Source organism: Symphodus melops, assembly GCF_947650265.1.
Source record: "Symphodus melops genome assembly, chromosome: 11".
NCBI classification, from domain to species: Eukaryota; Metazoa; Chordata; class Actinopteri; order Labriformes; family Labridae; genus Symphodus; species Symphodus melops.
Window position 1 is genome coordinate 10,140,136 of NC_136701.1, and position 14,389 is coordinate 10,154,524.

The 14,389-nt window shown below is 38.2% G+C and overlaps 1 protein-coding gene across 1 annotated transcript in view; it reads left to right on the forward strand.

Annotated features, from left to right (window-relative positions):
* The first annotated feature begins 3,621 nt into the window (after positions 1–3,621).
* npas2 (neuronal PAS domain protein 2) overlaps positions 3,622–14,389 on the forward strand; it is a 43,962-nt gene continuing 33,194 nt past the window's right edge. The window contains exon 1 of the mRNA XM_079355447.1: positions 3,622–3,899. The gene's annotated coding sequence lies outside the window, so the exon portion shown is untranslated. The remainder of the gene's footprint in view (positions 3,900–14,389) is intronic.

Consider the following 14,389-nt stretch of genomic DNA (forward strand, 5'->3'; position numbering starts at 1 on the left):
TTCTTTAAATAAGTGAGTCTATTTTTAATTGTACAGGTTTAATTTGTAATAAATCTATCTATCTTGTGGACCCCTTTTGTCTTTCATTTTGATAGATACACACATTGAGCTGAAATTGTTTCACTTATAGTCTCTGCATTGCGACACTACAGACACTAATCAGTGTGAGTGATACCATGTTCACCTGCCCAATAAACTAGAGGTAAACACACGGTGTGTTTTGCGAATAGAGGCTGCCTACTCTGTATTTACTTCAACAATAAGAAACAATTGAAATATCTGAGCGATCCGAGAGAGCTGGTTTCTGCAGGGTCACAAACATCATCTGCTGCTTGATTCATGTTATATATTTCATATATACTTGAATTTCCCTCGGGATCAATAAAGTATCTATCTATCTATCTATTTTGACCAAAGCACAGCACAGATGTTTCATTTAGACCACAGGTGACTATTTGAAAAACAGAATGAAATAAGTAGGATAATATGTCCCCTTTAATTTGAATAGTAAATTTCATACAGGAAGAAGCAGTGCAAGGTGTTTCAAAGATTACAAATAAGCAGGTGGCATACCAACAAGGGTATGATGTAACACGTAAAAAAGTAAAAGCCTCGGCTAACCACACAAGAGTGGTTGTAAAGAAAAACAGAGGCCCGGGGTGTTGGTTGCGCAGTGGTTAGTGCACGCATCACATATATGGAGGCTTGAAGCATCAATGCGGGCAGCCCAGGTTAAAATCCAACCTGTGGCTCCTTTCTTGCATGTGAATTCTCTCTTTCTGATTTCCATCTCTATCTGCACTGTGCAGTTCAAATTTCAATGACAAAACAATTTTATTGTCAACTTTTTTTTTTAAGTTTTCCAATATAAATTTGACTTAATTTTGTTTTAATATTTTAAACCACAAAGATTTTTCACACACCTGTGCTCACATCCAACGCGCCTAAAACATCTTGAATATTGAATCTTGAAAAAGCTGCCTGTTATATATTTTTTTAACCAAGAGGTCTCTTAAGGATTTTCTGTGATATAATCAATAGTCCACATGAAAGTCATTTATAATCCTGGGGCTTACCACTTCCCCTACAGTGACAACAGCTGCATTACGTTTTGTGATAGAGGAGTACTGGTAATTCTGAGAAAGTCATTTGAGTGTAACAATATTAGTCATTTCAGACTTTGGTTCCTGATTTTGCCAGATAACCTGAAACTATATGAATATGGTATGTAGACATTTCTCAGTAAGGCTTTATGAAAGTGCTTAAAGGTGAAGAAGCTGGTATTGTCAGTAAATCATTCCCAGTTCATCATTCAAGCAGCCATGAACAGAAAAACATCACTTAACGGACGAGCAGCATCACCTGGCCATAGTGCGCCTTCAGGTCTGTAGCAGGCAGTCAGATGTTGCTTGTGAACTTGGTGTGTCTCAAAGTGTCATCAGCAGACTTGTAGCAAGACTCAGAACTACTGGCTACTGGTGATCGTGACAGACCCATGGAGTGGAGCCCCATGAGTGATAGACCGCAATGATGACCAGTTCCTCAGGACCTATGCACTCAGACACCGTTATGCTACTGCCACACAGCTGCAGGCCTGTTTACCAGAAGTGAGGGGTACGAGGGTTTCCAGACAAACCATTCACAACCGACTCCACTGCTTTGTCTTTAATGCCAGAAGATTGTTGCAGGTGACTCCACTGACACCAAGTGGAGTGGGCACAAGACCATGTGACCTGGAATATGCAGCAGTGGTTTACCGCCCTGTTCACTGATGAGTGTCGGGTCACCTTGCACAGAAGGTATAGTATAGAATAGGTTTAATAAGAGTTACAAGCAGTAGTTCACTTAAAATGATGAAGGTGCACTGTGGAGCTTTGGTGTGGAAATGTAAACGTTTGAGAAGTGAAAAAATGTTATGTTATATTTTTTTAATTGTTTACACAAACAGGGGTGTCTGAAGTCCGGCCTGGGGGTCATTTTGCAACCCCTGACTTCAATTTGGGTTTTGTACAATTTATATTTTTTTCTTTCTTTTTTAACAGCTTAGAGTGTTTTCAACACATTCTGTTTACTATGAAAATTAACGTATGTGCATCATTTTAGCAAACAAGCGGACTGTTGTTTAACCATTTAATCCTGAGCTAAATACATAGTTACAGTTGTACTGTTGCAGGCCCACCACCATAACTTATTAAGGATGTGAAACACAAGATACATCTGCTTTCAACTCAAACAAATTTTGGCTGTCTGTGTATACAATATATGAAAAACACTCACACACACTCATAAGAGCAATTGGAAGCCAGCTCGTTCGAAGATTTCACTCGTTGCATAAACACTTCAGACAACATGGGGTTTACCACTGAAACCACACCCTGTTTAAAAGCATGCCAGAGTTGTTGTTTAGTTGCCACATTTAATTGTTCAATGTGTGTCATAACAATCAGAGCCAAAAGTAGCTCACCTCTACCTGCTATGAAAGACTAAAACGTCATCTTGGCAGTCACAATGGAGAAATTCAGTAATCAAGGTGAGACATGCCTCTTCAAGCACGAGCCCTGCCAAAAACCTTGAGGCCATAATGTATTGAACAGTTGAATACTTTTAGTGGTAGCTGTTTACCTGCTCACATTAAAGGTTCACTAGTTCATCCAGAGTGAGAGATGTGTCCATTTTCAGTTTTCTAAATATATATATATATATATAAAGATTTGATAACTGCACAATTTCCCTCTTTGTCCGTTAAATGGCCTCATCATCGACAAATTTGGTCTCAATTCATGTTTTTAAGTAATTGTGTTGCTTGGCTTCTATGTTGTTTGTGTTAATAATGTAGAATGGGCTTTCTCTTGTGTTGTTGTGTTCTCATATTGTTCAGGTTTTTTGGGGAACATGTGTGTTTGGGTTCTTGTACTTTGTATTTATTTGTTATCTTTTCTCCACAATAGTCAGTTTTATTGCAGCTTCATAGTGAGTTCTGAATAGTTTTAAATATGAACAAATGTACCTTGTATTTTGCATGATATATGATGTCGATTATATCATTATTATTAGGCCTACTTTAGTTGGCTACTTTCCTCTTGATCTTTAGCATTTCAACATTGTTGTTGCATCTGACTTAGGCTACAGGTATTTCCTGCATGTACACTGGTTGACCCAAGGGTGGCGCCTGAGCGCATACCCAGGGACCCGGTGCGCCACACAACATTACCTCATGTACTTGTCTTTACATTTTACTAATATTCACGATCAGGAGCATTCCACGTATATACCATTGAATAACATTGAATGAGCAGCTTTGTGATCACCTTCCAAGGCATGACTCAGAGAGCAAAACGCGTGATGCACACAAATCACAGTACCAGACGTGCATGCAGCCATATTCAGTGCTTGTATAACCTGTTGAATTCTTGCCCGATCCGGCAATAATAATTGAGATATTTTAAAGAATCTCTGGAGCACATTTTTAATGTTCTGTGTACTGAAAGGGCATTTTAAAGCCCCATTCGGTAACACTGCACGCACAGAAAAGCAGAAGCACACACATGGATGGTCACATAACTTAGTAGCCTATAGTTCAGTGGGCGGGACTGAGAGTGTGGAAGCTCTCTGGCTGCAGAAAGCCCTTCATTCAGCCGTCATCCGTGCATGTGGTCGAGACGTGATTTGATAGGAGTCAATTACATGATAACATTTTTAGGTGTGAGGCGATTAGGATCTTCATTCTTTCAACAGACATACACCCCGACATATCGCCGGTCGGTGTCAGTGATTTGCAGACTGAGTCGGTGGCACAGTTTTATCTCACAGCAACTTTTTTGGAATATAGGACGCGTTTCTGTCGGCTCTTTACACATGTTCCCATTTGGATTCATCTGACATTTCTCTCACTGAATAAGGTAAGTTTTATCATGTTCAACCGTAACCTGACAGGTCTATATTAAAATGTATGGCAAAACAAAATTCTTATTAACGCATAACGGACTTACAGCCTACTGTAGTTTTCTGTCTGATTTCTCGTTCATTTATTCGTAACCCCAAAAAAATCCACCTGAAAAATACACAGAATATGTTTTTACCCGGTTATTAGTGGGGGTATTCAGCTTGCTCTGCCCTAGTCAATATCAGCTTTTACCGCGTCTTCATGTCAAAGTCTAAATCATTTTATGACTGTAAACTAGCAGCAATGCTCCGAGAATGACTTTTCTTTGGAGCCTTACATCATAGTTTGTATGTTGGCGTAGCCTCGTTACCTGACTGGAAACCTTTAGGTTACTGTGGACTGCAGTGTTCCTGTTAAGTTTTTGGGTAGTCAACTATTTGAACTTCCCAAACTCCTGACTGACATGACAGTACAAAAAGTGACTCGTGCTTAAGTTGACAGAAGCCATTGATCAATTGTCAAGTCATTATTCTGCGTCATAAATCCACGTAGCTCGTCCTGTACCCATGTCGGGGCTCGAGCCGTTTTGCTGGCATGCTGCGTCAGTGCGAGGCTGGCCAAGCAGACATGAATAGTGATGAGGATGTGTGCTGACAGCTGAGTGGGACAGGCCGGGCTGCTCCTTCACTGACTAAACTGGGTGTTCACTTTACCATATGCTGCTTTTTTTTATGTTGCGGCCTACTGCTTAACATTTGGGCCAGTCTCATGACTTTTTTTTTTTTTTTTTTAGTGTAAATGAACCTTGCAGCTGAAATTGACATTGCGGGTTATACATTGGTATATCACTTGTAAATCACAAGTTTGATCATAACACAATAACATATCCACCTTATAGATACACGTTGGTTGTTGTGGCAAAGACTGTCACAATATAAGTTTGACTGGATTCAGTTCAGTGGTCTGTGATTGATAATATTATTAATTACCCATACACAGTCAGTGACATTATATAATGTCACATTTGAGAAAAATGATAAGAAAATGTTATCAGGTCAGTTCAGAGCATGAACCCTCAATGTACCCCACTGAATAAATATGTATATTAATCATACATATATAAATCAATATGATTTGAAGAACATATTAACAGGATGCGTCTATTTACATCTTAGAGATCACAATGTGGTTGTGTTTTCACTTTTTGTCAAGAATATTGAACTTTTAGTCATTGACCCAGTGACTTGTAATCAGAAAAACAATGAACTCCCAGTTCAGTCCAGACTTGTGAACTGTGTAACCAGTTTCATAATTTAAATGGCTATGTTAAACAAGGAAGGAAATGAGACACACAAGGCGTTATTCTAATGTCCCAAAATATTTGAGTCTAAATGTTGTTTGAATGTAAGAGTTTGATGTCTTTGCACATTAACAGCTATAAAGAGATCTATTTGATACATACGCAGCCCTACATGTAGGCACACATTTGTCATTATTATAGTTACCAATAACAAGCTGATGAGATTTATAATGTGAATTAACTTTTTATGTGACTTATTATAAAAGAGTTGTCTCATTACTTTTATCAAATGATTACCAGACTAGTGTCACCCAACCATGAATATCTATCTTGTAATAAGCCTGTCTCATATTTAAAACAATTCCTCAATATTTTTCTTTTCTGTATTATTCTATCTTCTCTGTGCCATTTTCTGTTTATTTTAGTTGTCCTCTACTGTTAATAATAAATACATAAATGATATCAAATGAGCTCTGCATTTTATCTAGAGAGTTAATACAGTCAGGGGCCGAAAGAAGATTTCCTTTTCTGAGATAAAACCTGATAATTTGTATCCTGATTTTGATTATACATTGCTGTGTCTGGGTTTTTGCCTCTTATTTGCTGAAGCTATGGGGTGGTGAAGGTTAGCTAACTGATGACACAGAGCCTCGTCTCTGATGTTACAGAGCATGTTGTGGGGAAAGTAGGTTACTGGGCCATGTCCTGCAAGCTTAAACTGAACACTAGTCTGAATATTGCTAGAGCTGCTTAATGTGACTGGGCATGCACAAATGGTGTATAGGGCCTTACAACAGCAGAAGGATCATTTCCACCCCCTGTCTCTTTAAGAAGCCAGAGCAGCGCTCCACATAGAATGAATGTTGAATGTACAACCCATGTTGATTCATCTCAAACACCAATCTGACAACAGGTTGGCTCACGTCACAGGTAGCAAATTACAAAGCCCTATTTCCTTTCTTGTATCCCTTATGTGAGTAACCCATATTTAACATTACCATTGTATTAATGTTTTAGCCCTACCTATCCATGATGACGTCTTTTTTTCCATTCAGAAATAAAAATGTAACGCTGCTGTTCCTGAAGCCAAAGAGACCCGTTTTACACTTGTTTTATATTGTCTTGAGAAATTTATCTTGACGCTTCTTTCTCTAGAAATGCCTCAACCATAAGTCATGGCAAAAAATAGGTTAAGTACATGGAAACTCTCACGTTACCTGTCTCTTCTTTCTGTGCAGCATCTATAGCTTGTAGGTGTCTTTTACAGTTCTGACAAAAGTTTGCCTGGGAATAACATGATCTTAGATTTAGACTTAGACTTGGTCTTCCTTTATTGTCATTCAAATTTGAACTTTACAGTACGGATACCAACGAAATTTTGTTGCATTAGCTCGTTGTAGTGCAGGAGAAAAGAGCAGCATCAAGTAGTTACATAAGGAAAGTTGCGTTTACAATAAGGTGCAGAATGTTGCATTTACAGAATAAGGTGCAGAATGTTTGCGACACATCACAGTATTTCATGATTAAGTGTCAGGAAACCAGAGTCAACAAGAACATTTTAACATCTCTTCATTCAGTGTAGTTAGGAAATACCAGACTTAAAACAGTAGAGGCAATCCTAGTTATTTATAACTACAGTGAACACTTATGTGATAGAAACAGCTGAGAGAGATGAGAAACAGACTCTCTGACTTCATTCGAAACACATTTCAAGCATTTATTTCCATGATGAATCAGATAAAATTGTCATGCTCCTTGACAACCTGTAACAATAGTTCCTGATGTTTTTCTGTGTTTTTGAAAGCTGTCTGGCCGGCTCTTGGAGCCTCGTTGTACTTTTCCAAGAAAGGCGATTCCTGGAGTGCTGTGTCTTGCGCAATTAGGGTTTGACAGGATTGACAGTTGTAATGAGCTACGTTAAACACACAAGCTGGCACTGTTCAAGAGACAAGTTAAAGCAAAATCAGTGTTCTGAAACACAAATCATCTTTGTCATGAAGGTGCCAAATGTCATTTTTCTATCCCCTTTGTGTGTCTAGCTCTGTGATCATGATCGTTTTTACTGTCATTATCAGGTCTTCTTTAGCTTAAAGATTGAAATGATCAATATTTCTTTTGCTCACTTTAGTACAGAATGCATGCATATAATTTAATGCAACATAGTGTTGCTATAAAAACAGAGAATATGGTTCATCCTTAAATGGTTGCTCAGGCAAAATTAGGAAGAATAACACTGACATAAAGATTTGTTTGTGGGCATTTGATGTCTTTGATGACAGGATAGTGGCTAGAGTTGTAAATTATGGACAAAGAAAGATGGCGGAATGACATGCCGAAAAAGAACTACAGGTCAGATTTGAACCCATGCCATCGACTTGGAGGACTTTTTATACTTTCTGCTCCATTGTGTTTCATGTAGTCTCTCACAACCCTTATAGCTACATCTGGATTTATACCAAAGCGCTGTTTGAGTGTTGGATGAGCATTTGCTCTTTGTTGTTGGATTTTTTTTCCTGCACGGCCTGAAGCAACAGCCTCCACTAAACTTCACAAGATAAATAAAAGACACTGTGTATCTTGACACTTTGTGACTTTTTCTTTTTTTTACGACATTGTTTAAAAACTAAGGAACAGCAAACAAGCAAGGGTGTGACGAGGGCCTTAATAGTAGAATTCCCTATGGTCCTTTTGAATGAGAATTTTAATGTGAAATCATTTCAGTCATATTAAAATGCTCTGCTTGAATATTTTTTTGTCCAAAATATTTTTCAACAGAAACTACTTTTGAATCAAAGTTGTTATGAAAACATCTTGAATTTCCATTGAAAATAATTATTTCTTATTGTAAACTGTAAAATGAATAAAGATGAAACTGTTTTCATTTGAGGGTCAGACATAAGACCTCTTCTATCTGTGAGCCCACTTATAAGTCATTTGTTCATTTGTAAACTCTGATTCAAGCTAAGCAGAGAAACTGCCCTGAAGTTATAATGTGGAGTCATATCTCATGATCTTGCACACAAATATAAATTGTTAGACAAACTATAGTGAAACATCTTATACTTTATAGTTGGAAACCTGCAAGTAATAACAGATTCCAGGCCTGTTATATAAACTGATTTTATCGATGGTCATAGGGACTTTGAGTGTCTCACAATTCCATTTAGATTCTTGAGATAACAATTCGATTCAGAATTTATTTTCAATTCAAGATTAATGAATAATGTTTTAATTAGTACATACATAAGGATGTACTCCATCTCTGATGAATTTTTTGCTGCTCTATTTGGCATTTCACTGCGTTAAAGAGCTAGCCTCTGCACTTAACGGGGAGTACCTGATTAGCCAAAAAATAATAATGGATTTTTGGAGGTTGTGGATTAATTGAAAATCTTGGAAGAAAAGATTCTTGAGTTTTACATGAATCGTTTTTCTTTTTCCATCTCTTGTTATCGTTCACTACTTTTGTGGCTGCTATCAAGATGCTCAGCTTTTCACAAAAATGAGCCAAATCTGCGGAGGCTTTCTTCTTGTCTTTATATCCATCTGTATGATTCAAACTGAAAACTTTCCATCATGGAGGGAACATGCTTTGTTGAGCTAAATCTTAGCTTGAAATACCTTGGCAGACATTAGTTTGAATAGTAAATATTAAATCTCCAGTCAGGAGATCAGCGGTTTTTTGGTAGCTTCTTAAGCACAGCCAGGGAAAATGTCTGAAGAGAAATTGTCATTATGAACCTAAAACATGGACGCTCTTCCCTCTCCATGCTGCCCTACTTGAATGCCTTGCTCTGTGAACTCGGATTCATCGAGCGAGTGGAAATATGACAGTATGTTGCACATGACTCTTGAGACTATGACTGGTATTCATGTCACCCTCTTAACCTTACAACTATGACAGACAAAATGTTCAGCTCCGGTTATATAACTGCAGCTACAGACGTCAGCGTCCTTACTGCTGTCTCTGATCTCTTGCTCCAAAGCACACAGTCATTGTGCTCAGTAGCTTTAGGCACAGCTCTACTAGGACATGATTAAAACATTTAGCTGCTTTTTGAGAGAAAAAAAAAAAAGTCTTGATCTTCTGCCTCTAAAACATCTCACGCTGTGTGAATTTGCTTTCTTCTCTTTTACATTGAAGCACTCCAGAGGAAAAAAAATCTGAGCGTTATGTGTCTTTTCAAAGATGCTGCATGACTACGCATAGATTTTTTACTAAGTAAATTTTATTTCATTGACCTGATGGTGGCTGTCATCTTCTTTCAAAGGAGTGAAGTCATCATCTCACATAATGACAATCATTGAGAAATAACTGCAGCCTCTGTTTGAATGCTACACTTCTTTCTGGACTGAAATATTGTTCTCTTCAAGTCAGTGCCTCTTAAATCCTGACGACTTTCTTTAGTAGATTCACAGGTCAGGTTCGGCCTTTATCTTTCTTCCACGCACAAGGTCACTTCCAAGAATCGGGTGTGGCTCCACTTTGTATTTCGGATGAGGAAAATAAACAGTTGCACAATACTTGTGGGCCCGGCCCCTGTGTGTGTGTGACCTATATATGATTCAGATCTTGAGTTGGGGTGTTGGCTGCATTTGCATTACTAGGTGATTTTTTATTTTTTTGTGTGGAGTATAACACATAACACTGCAAATGACCATTAACCAGCATGTGGAAAATACGAGAACAATCCCAGATGGATTCCGTGCTGTTTGATCTTCAGTGGGCCATCTGTGTTTGTGATGTCAAGTGGGAAAACCTGATTATGGCTTGTGACACTGAACTGAAGGGTCAGAGCTCACACAGCAAAGTGATGATTGATTTATATTTTCAGGTGTAGTAGAGAAAAAAACCTGCAGACAATGTACATACAGTTCCTCTATACTTGGAAATGTGGATGTTCTGGTAGTTTATGGATTTTGTTTACTCAGTATTTTTTGCAGTTATTGAAATATTTTGGTTGATTTTGATATTTTAGCGAAAGAGTCCAAAAAAAAGTACATCTGAAGGGAAGTTTTCTTCCGCAATATCTCCTCTTATGAAGGGTCATAGGAAGTGTGATTGGCTCAAGGACACTTCAGCAGGGTGAATGAATCATAAATCATCACATTGTTGAGCTTCATGTGTTATGAGCCGTTGTCATAAGTAATGTGCACACATGCTTCCACTCACAGAGATTGGGACTAATTGCATCTAAGTTAGCTTTATTTCACCCTACTTTAAACATGACATATGTGTCGAAAAACATAGTGAATGTGAAAACTGGTTGATGTGGGGTTTCTCTTTCCTCACCAGAAGACTCCAGTCTTTTATCATTAAAAATGTAGATGTTATTAACCCACTTTCTTTGTCATATGTGAACTCTTCTTGTTTTTTCTGCCATTTACAGCTGGCTTGCATCCTTAGCGTTAATTACCTTTAAGATATTTGAAAAATTCATGGGAATTTGTCAATATTGTTGGGTTTTTTCAACTTAGGAATAGAATTGTCATCAGTCTTTCCAAATTAAAAAAAAACTCACAAGGTACTTTTTGTGTTTGGCATTTTTTAATTAACTGCTTTCCCCTCTTAAATAGATGAATGCTTTTTTTTATTTTTTATGAAAGGCTCCTCTCTAGAGAGAAATCTTCTAACAGAAGACAGATGAGTGTGCTTTCAGGAGGAAGCTTTGAAAAATGAACTACAGGATGTCACATAATGAAATGGCAATAGATAGGAATGGAGACATAAGGTCATTTTTTCCATGGACTGTTGGCAAAAGGATTCAGAGTCTGTGCACACAACAACACAGTGTCTAGTTGAGATTTGAGAAACATTCACTCGTGAATTCATAACAATGATATTACTCCGGTTATGGCTTGGTATCTTTAGGGGCATTGTGAAATGATTAGAACTGTTCCACAGCTAGGAATGTAATCAAAGATGTAACCTCTGATGTGAGCCTGAGACAGCGGCACTAAGAAAAAGCTGTGTTGCCCTTTCCACCCATGCCCTAGAATCGTGACCCACATATTTGCTCATGCACTGCCTTGGGTAATTGCATCTTTTTCCTGAGTAGCAGCAGACAATAACAGGCCTGGAATAATTTGGTGATCCATTTAGAATTGTGGAAAGAATATAATTATGAGGAAATTTGAGAGCAGATCTACCAGGTGAAATGATGTTTGCTTTATAGGTCTGCTTTGTCATGGAAGGGATTTGGCCACCCACAATGAGCCTGCACTGTGGTGAATGTGTAATTACAAGGCACTGTGGGATGAAGTATCACCGAAATCATTGACAAATGTTGACGTATCAGCATCAAAAGCCAACATGGAATAAGTGAGAGAAACCTACGGAAAATGTACAGTTGCACTAAAGAGGAACGAACTCACTGCTCTTCAGTATTACTGGGTCAATACTTCTTTTTTTGGTTGTTCATTTAGTCTGTAGCATTTCAGAAATCATTTTGATGTCATTGTAATCCGTGTCTGGATACCATGTTTAAAAAAAAAAAAAAAAAAGGCTTATGAAAGTTTAAAAATAAATGCTCTATAGTTGTACCATAAGGCAAGGAGAGTTTATTTATATAGCGCTGTCAATCATCTCAGGACGAAGCCGTTGTAGAAAAATCAACCTCTATATAGTTTTTGGCTGTGAGGACAGTAACTCATCAGACCATGCGGTTTTTTGTACCAGGCTGTACACAAACTAATATCTGCTGTAAAAAAAAGGGCATTTTTGTATGTGATGTGTAGGTGAAGCCGAGGGCTTTTGGACAAACTGCTGGATTTTACCCTTCCACATTTTCCTCATTTTTCCCGATGGAGGTTACTGCAGTTGTGCGCAGAAACTGTTCGAAGAAATGGATGATGCTACAATAAATGAAACCATTGGTTTTGCTAGACTAGCAGTCTTGAAGCATAGAGATCAGCATTTGGACCTTCACAAACATGTTTTTATGGTGTTCTAATACCTGGAAAGACAGAGTGGAAAAGCATTGTAATGTCTCTTCCCTGATTGAGCTTGGTAGCTTTGACAGCAACTTGACGACATAGGAGGAGCCCAAAACGCTCCTTGCACATCTACACTCCTCCAAATACAACTATTAACTTAATAGATTAACGTCATGCTATGTTGAAGAAGACTCGACATTTGTGAATATTAATTTACAGAAGAATCAGATGAGAAATAGGGTGGTTTTCATAGACAGCTACTATATAATATAGGACTTTTTTATTACCAGTATAATTGCTCCCTTCTGGTCATTAGTAAGAATGCAGGTTTAACTCTCTTGGTTTTGTGTTCACTTTTTAAACCAAAAGGCTCCTGTCCACTTCTTCTATAGAGAATTTGAAACTTTAGGAAATGTTACTTGTTTGGCAACTTTCTAATTTACTGAAATGATTAACCCATGATTTTAATTTATATTATTTGAAGTTAACTCATTATCATTTTACTCATAATTAGAAAAAAATGGAATCACCTCATTCATGTGGGTACAGTTATGGAGCAAGTGAGAAAGGGCATGTGTGTTTTTGTCCTTAATGCGCAGCAGGTGAGGATGTGTTAAACTCTGTGACTGGATTGTCCAGCGGGTAGAGCTCTGGGAGTGCAAGGGTTCAGCTGCTATCCAGGGGGGGATTAGTGTGAAGCTGCTGTTTGGTTGAGACTGAACGCCGCTCGTGGGAAAGAACTGCTGAGGAGGGGCGTGAAGATTTTGTGTCCCTGTCGACTGCTTACCTTTTTCCATTGGTTACTCAATAGAGAGAAAATCCTGTAACAGGCGAAAGGGTCCCTAATAGCCCCTTCTGTGATGTCTTTTTTGCACTTTTTCTCTTCCTCTGTTGTTGTGTAACAGCTGAAGTTGTGCTCCATTGACACTGGATTTCAAGGTGCAAAATGTCCTTGACCCGAACATTGTGTAACTTCAAACTAGACAACAGTAAGGACAGACTGAAGAATAGTTTGTGAAAATCAGTCCCTGATCTTTGTAATGAGTTGATTTTCTTTGGTTGCTGCTGGATGAACATCTGCTGCTGATGTAATGTTCTGATCTTTGTGGAAAAACAAAGAGATCAAGGGTTTGTGGCATTCACCGGCAATGTCAGTTTTTCCAGTTCAAGTTTTGTCCTGTGTTATTCTGCAAATAATTCACATGCTCAGATATCCCTATACTGCATTTTTAATGTCTTCATAATTTCTTGTATGATTAAGTCAACCTCTCAACCAAATATTCACAAGAAAAACAGGAAATGAGCATTTCCTCGGCCCGGTTACAGTCATGATACACTGCTGTGTATATGTTGTTGTTTTCAGTTGTCATGAGGAATCAGAGCGTATGAGCAAGCTTTTCTGACACTTTAATATTCATCAGACTATTAAATAGGTTTCTGATGTGTGAATGAATGAAAAGTCTCCCAGACTTAAAGGAAAAGGAAACAAGTGGCTTTATGGGGGGGGGTAGACACCACACATTGTTACCATGGGAACACAGAGTGAACAGCAGTGCCACAGTCTAATTAATGGCAGTCGGTGCTTCAGCAGAGGGCCACGATGACATCATCAATATCAGATATCACAGATGTAGCTACAGGCAATATGGCTTCATGTCTGAGTGATTATCACAATAATCCACTTTTTTTCCCCCTCTGATGTTAATGAAAGCGGTCGGAACAAAGGTACTGAATGTAAAGCTGAGTGTTTATTATGTAGTCAGGCCTGCTTATGAGCACTAAATGTCATCTCATCATCCAATAGCATGACCTACATAAAAGAGCGGAACTAATCTCTATGTAGGCGGATGGTGAATAATGCAGTAAAATGTGGGAGATCTTTATGAATCTTAGATGTCTCACACTTGTTGGTCGCTGGCATAGCAACAATTTATTTTAGAATAATGATTTTTCATTCTTCAAGCATTCTGTGCTTTCTATTTTCTAAATATTTTAGTGTGTGAGCTCCTGTATAAGTAAATGACACATAATATTTGACATTTGTTGTCCCTGCCCCCCTTTTGAGTTATCCAAAGCTTTTACTTTGGAGGTACAACACTTCAAGTGAAAGGACGGTGAGATGTGTCACAATACAAGTGCAAGGACTGGAGTTCCAAGAGCACGTGCAGGAACTTAATATCACTTGTTTTTGTTTATTATGTTTGACACATTAGTAAAGTTACAGAAGACTGCATGCAACAGAAGGAACAAGAAGGAAATCCAGCCATCAA